At 45.6% G+C, this 6,000-nt stretch overlaps 1 protein-coding gene across 1 annotated transcript in view; it reads left to right on the top strand.

The window, feature by feature from the left end:
* Positions 1–789: 789 nt before the first annotated feature.
* The window catches only part of SLC16A12 (solute carrier family 16 member 12), a 123,886-nt gene continuing 118,675 nt past the window's right edge, over positions 790–6,000 (top strand). The window contains exon 1 of the mRNA XM_054503511.1: positions 790–1,110. The gene's annotated coding sequence lies outside the window, so the exon portion shown is untranslated. The remainder of the gene's footprint in view (positions 1,111–6,000) is intronic.

The raw sequence follows: 6,000 nt of genomic DNA, 5'->3' as shown, positions 1-6,000 counted from the left end.
AAATCATCAGGGAATCTCGCAAAAAATGCAGATTCTGATCCGCGGTTGGGCCTGAGATTCCGCATTTTTAACAAGCACCCAGGTGATGACCTCGCTGTTGCTCTAAGGGCCACTCTTGGAGAAGTGAGGACGTAGGCTCCAAGATATTGGAACCAGACCTTGTCAGTTCAGAGGCCTTGCTTCTGACAAGGAGAGGACTTTACAGAAAGTTCGCGTGGAACCTGTGCTACGTGGGATATGTCCTGGCAGCTCCCTTTTCAGGCTTTGAGTCAACGTTTGGGGAATTGTATTATGTACCGGGCGCCTACACCTCACTCATTTTATCCTCGCAGCAATAACATGAAGTGGGCGCTATTATCCTTTGTTTTACAGGGAAAAGTGAGGCTCAGAGAGTTAAATTGCCCAAGGTTATGAGATTTTCAGATGTGTTGAACCCAGGTCCTTTTGACTCCAAGAGATAACGCTTTTCACTAGCATTCTGGAGCTTCAGTTTCCTGTGCTGTGAAATGGGAAGGATTGGCTAGCAGGGTCCGGATCCCTGCCAGACACACCTAAAGGAGGCCTTGTATTTTTTCTCGAGATCTTGCTCTTTGACCGTGCGGGGAAAAGTTCTTTTTGGGAACACCGAGCTCCCCTCGGCTTGCCGAGGTCAGGGGTCAGGGCTCTTCCCGGGGAGGGTCCGGCAGTCCTAGAGCGGTTTGGCTGGGGACACAGAAAGCCGGTGCATTACATAACCGCAAGACGTCCCTCCTCCGCTGCGCCCCTCGCCCCTAGCCAAGCCGCAGTACTTAGAGCGGATCCCCGCGCTAAATCCTCTTCGCCCGCCAGGCAGAGTCCCCGGCGGAGCTGGCGGGGCTGAATGAGCCAGTGCATTTCGAAGGCCGAGCACTGGGATTTTCCGCGCTACGCTTCCCTCCCCCGGCGCTGCCAGCTGGGCCCCCGGCCCCAGCCTCGCCGGCGCCTCCGCCCAGTCCGCTCCCCGCCCCACCGAAGCGCGGATCGCGCAGCCTGGGGCCCGGGAAGGGGCCACTGCGCAGGGACGCAGCTCGGCGGGTGCGCCCCGGGGGCATGTCCGCGCGCTACCGCCAGGGCTGCAGTGGTCCCGGCGAGGTGAGGAGGCGGCGGTGCCGGGCTGCGGGCGGGTGTGGCAGGAGGGCGGGCGGGGCATGGGGGTGGTCTGCGCGCTCTGGGCGGGCTGCAGAGCGCTGGAGCGCTGGAGCGCTGGGCTGTCCTGGGCTCATTCTCGCCGGCGGTCCCCGCTCCCGGATCCCCAGCGCCCGTGCCAAGAAGCTTCCTCGGCTCCCCCTCTTCCCTCTCCCTGACTCGGTTGTGCAGAGGGAGCGGTGGCTCAGGTGACACGGGCATCCCTCAAGGAAGGGCGGCGGGACGGCGGGGCGCTGGCGCTGTCCTTGGAGCTGGAGGAGGACGGGGACCTTCCATTCTCCGCTGCCCTAGCGCCCATCCCGCGCCGGGAGCCTGGGAGCCTAACTTGGGTGCGTCGGCGCGCAGCTTGGGTTGGGAGGGAGACACGTGCTCACTTGCCCTGTCTGGGTTGGGTCTGCGCTGCGGCCGAGTTTTTGGGCAGGTGGCTGGAGAACGAGCGGCTTTGATCTCCATCTCTTGTGGTTTTCAAATGCAGACTTCTCGGTGGAATAGAGACCATCTTTCTTCTGGATTTTATGTTTATAGTACATTTTTAAAATCTCTCCCCGTCCCCTACCTCGGACAATAATATTTATTTCCCGTGTGTGCTATATTAAAAACACACCGGCTTTCAGTGGATTGAACTCAATTTCTCAGTTGCTTCTTGTCCACAAATAAACCAGTGATACCTGTATTGTGGACTCGGAAAAGCGTTCGTAACAAAATTTTGAAGCACAATTTCAGTAAGTCCTGGGGCTATTTGGTTAGTCTTCCGTTTTCACACATCAGCATTCTAAACCTCTTATGCTATTTATTTATTATTTTATAAGGTCTCGCTCTGTCGCCCAGGCTGGAGTGCAGTGGCGCGATCTCAGCTCATTGCAACCTCCGCCTCCTCGGCTCCAACGATTCTCCCTCCCCAGCCTCTGGAGTAGCTGGGACTAAAGGTGCGCGCCACCACGCCCGGCTATTTTTTGTATTTTTTTTTTGCAGATACAGGGTTTCGACATATTGCCTGGTTTGCTCTCGAGCTCCTGGGCTCAAGCGATCTGCCCGCTTTAGCCTCCCAAAGTGATGGGATTACAGGCGTGCGCCACCGTGCCTGGCCATAATTTTAAAAAATGTCTAGTCAGGTGAGTCCTGCCAGGAAACTGGTTAAACACTCTCCTTTTGAAGAGCCTCTAATTAGTTCATCCTACCTGATTCTTTGCTCAGAGCTAGGCACTCCCGCGGCGCCACCAGCTTAGCCCAGGGGGAAAATCTTCCGGCCTTTCAAATTCAGAAACACATTCGCTGCACAGGTGTAAGCTCACTAACAGTTAAAATCATCAGCTAGCTGCCCTTGCATAGTTTGTCGCTCCCCCTCCATAAATGTCGTGCCAAACTATGGCTAATGCTGTTTGACATCCCCCACCCCCTGCGCCCCCAAGGTGACCGGATGTTTGCTGAAGAAATGAAGGATGTGAAAGAGTAGTGGTAGTAATTAGGTGAACTGGATTTAGTCACTTATAATTACAGGGTTTAGAGAAACTTTGAAACTGAAAGGCTTTGGAGACCATCTACTAAATTCAAATCCTTCACCTTACAGCCCAGGAAGCTCAGATCCAGGTTGGCAAGGATTGGCTGAATTCATACTGTTAACTGGTGATGGAATCAACACTAGAATCCATATCTTCTCATTCCCACCTAACTCAGTTTTCCAAGGCATATTGCCTCTAGGCATTTTGAGCAAAAATAATATGACTAGCATCACCTAATCATATCATTTTCCTGTTCTTATTTTTTGTGTTTTTTTTTTTAACTGATGGGATTCTGAAATAGATGAGAGATTGATTTAATCAAATTGCTTTTGTGGCACAGTTTTTAAAGATGCAAACCTTTAATTTTAAGTAATATTTTAAATTATTTTTATATTATGGATATGCAGATACTTCTCAGGTGAATGCCCAGAAGAAGAAAATTAGTCCAAATAGATGGGAGTAAGTCTACCCCCATCTTTCCTTGGAGTCTTTTCTGATTCTCAGAACCCTGTATGGTAATGATCGATCAGAAGTAAAAACAGGAATTAGAGTGTTGAAGTGGTTTATATGAGGACTGTTTGTTTATTGTGATTAATACTATGACCAAAACAAAGCTAAGAAAGGAGTTTCAAACTGACTTATTTAACATTGCATTGCACTGCATATTTTTCAATTTAGTTCAATTAGCAGATATTTATTGAGTGCCTGCTGTATGCCTAGTGCTGTTCTGGGCATTTGGGATGTGTCAATGAACAAAACAAAGAACTTTGATCCTATAGAGCTCAAGTTGCAATTTATTCACTAGAATTTTTCCAGGATTTCTTAGGCAGGTACAAGAGAATTTCAGTTTTACCTAAGCAGGAAAATAAACATAAGTGATCCAAACTATCTTCCTTCCAGTCCTACAATTCTGAGAATCTTATAATCATGGGGGGGGGGGGGAAGACAACAACAACAACAAAAAAACAAATTCAGGTGAAGTTACTCTTAATTTTTTGAGCTGACATTTTACTGTAAGTGAATTGCAGTTTCCACATTTGGTTATTTAATATATGTTCATTTGGAGTCAATGAAATTACATTTCCTTTATTGCAGGGAGATCACCGTGGTGACTAAACTTGAAGCACGGGATGATTTGTTTTCTTAAGAGTGTTAGTGGTACCATGTTAGTATTGGAGACTAATTAAATTAGTTTATAAGATATCGCTTTTTATTTATTTATGAAGATGGTGTTCTGTTGTGATTTTGTCTCACTTTACATTTTGTCCCCCACTTTCCTCCACATTCATAGACTATCAGACATTCCAGTTTTAAGCATTTTCTAATTCTCTCAATTGCTTTTTCTTCAAAACAGCATGGTTTGCAAGCTCAGGCATGTTTATTGTTTTTAACAAAGGCTTATCAAAATGAACTTGGCAGTTTTTCAGTCGTATACAGCCAAAGAAAAGTATTCAGTGCCGCTTTTGGGGTTGTTTATGCATTCCTCACCTAACCAGTTGCTTTGCTTTTAAAAATAGCCAATTTGGAAGCTATTTTCTTATGAGTACCTTTCCAGTGTACATAAAAAGTCACCCATTGAAATGATATAATAATTTAATTGATGAAAACTAAATACACAGTTGAAGAGGTTGGGGGATTTTGAACAGAAAGATTTTCCATCTGATAATACTTTTAATGTGCTCTACATCAAAGGACATCAGAAAGTGTCATTATCTAACAATGTCCTGTTTGAAGGTGGTGTCTGTTGAACATTTGGAGAAGAGTCACAATTTCTGATGCATGCTAGGCACCTGGAATAGCTGATTTTTTTTTCTTTATTCACCCACCACTGTGCCCCATCAGATACATATCTTTCCTTCATTTACCGCACACTGACAAGGAGGGTTAATTGCTGTAGCCAGGTAAGATGTTGCATGAAATTGCTTAATTATTTAATTCCTGTGCTCATTCATTTATTAATTTAATGAATATTTATTGAACTTCTACTCCTTATTAAATGATTTGTGTAAGGATTTGTGTGAAGATTGTGTTTTGAGCATCTCTTTTCTGGTGCTGATGACAGCAGGACGTATAAAGACACAGAATATGCCTCTGATGCAGCTTACATCCTGGTATGGAAGAGAGGACATTGTATGGCTAGCTATCATACCAATTCAAACTACCATAAGAGATGCATAAGTACTTTGGGGATTAAAAGGAAGAAGAGAGAGCAGGCAGGCACTGTGAAGATTTGAGAGTTAGGGAAGACTTTGTAGAGGAGGGCACATTGGAGTTGCTTCTTGAAAGATGGTAAAGCATGGTAAAGCTTTTATAGAGGCAGAGGATATACCTGTCTTTATGGGAGCACATCCTTGCCTCTTTTTGAAGACACGTAGAAAACTTCCTCTTGGGAACCAGTTGAGGCTGTGTTGGGTCGTATAATAGACACTTATCACCTCTCTGCCCCACATGCATCTGACTCTGTTCTGCTTAATGAAATACTGCCTAACGCTGAAACAACTCATTGGATTAACCAGTGCTCTCCTTCTCCTCTGAACCACATCGTGGTGGTTGCTCAGACACAGAGACTGCTGTGGGAAATAGCTATCATCTTAATAAATTTGTAAACTTGGCTGTTACTATGTCAGGTGCATGCTTACAGTAGTGTTTGGTTACAGTCCAGTTTATGCCAGTTGTACTTTGCTATTGTATTTTTGTTTTTTCTTTGAGACAGAGCCTTGCTCTGTCACCCAGGCTGGAGTGCAGTGGTGCTATTTCGACTCACTGCAACATCCGCCTCCCTGGTTCAAGTAATTTTCCCACCCCAGCCTCCTGAGTAGCTGGGATTACAGGCATCCACCACCATGCCTGGCTAATTTTTGTACTTTTTTTTTTTTTTTTTAGTAGAGACAGGGTATCGCCATGTTGGCCAGGCTGGTCTCGAACTCCTGACCTCAGGTGATCCACCTGCCTTGGCCTCCTAAAGTGCTAGGATGCTATTGTAATTTTGTGATTTAATGAAATATTGCCTAAACTGATGTAATGTGAATGCTAAACAAAGAATGGTATTTCTGTGAAAACTAAGTTGATCGCTATATGGGCCCATAAAAGTAAGTAATGTTAAAAAAAATATATCAACACATGTTGCAACATGGATGAACCTTGAAAACATTATGCTAAGTGAAAGAAGCCAGATACAATGACCACATGTTGTATGATTTATATGAAATGTCCATAATAGGCAAATGCATATCAACAAAAAGTGGATTAGTGATTGCCAGGCAAGTGGGGTAGGGGAAATAGAGAGTGACTGATGATGGATGCAAGGTTTCTTTTTGGGGTGACGGCTATGTTCTGG

This window comes from Pongo pygmaeus, chromosome 8 (assembly GCF_028885625.2).
Source record: "Pongo pygmaeus isolate AG05252 chromosome 8, NHGRI_mPonPyg2-v2.0_pri, whole genome shotgun sequence".
Lineage (NCBI taxonomy): Eukaryota > Metazoa > Chordata > Mammalia > Primates > Hominidae > Pongo > Pongo pygmaeus.
This window is presented reverse-complemented; position numbering and strand designations above follow the sequence as displayed.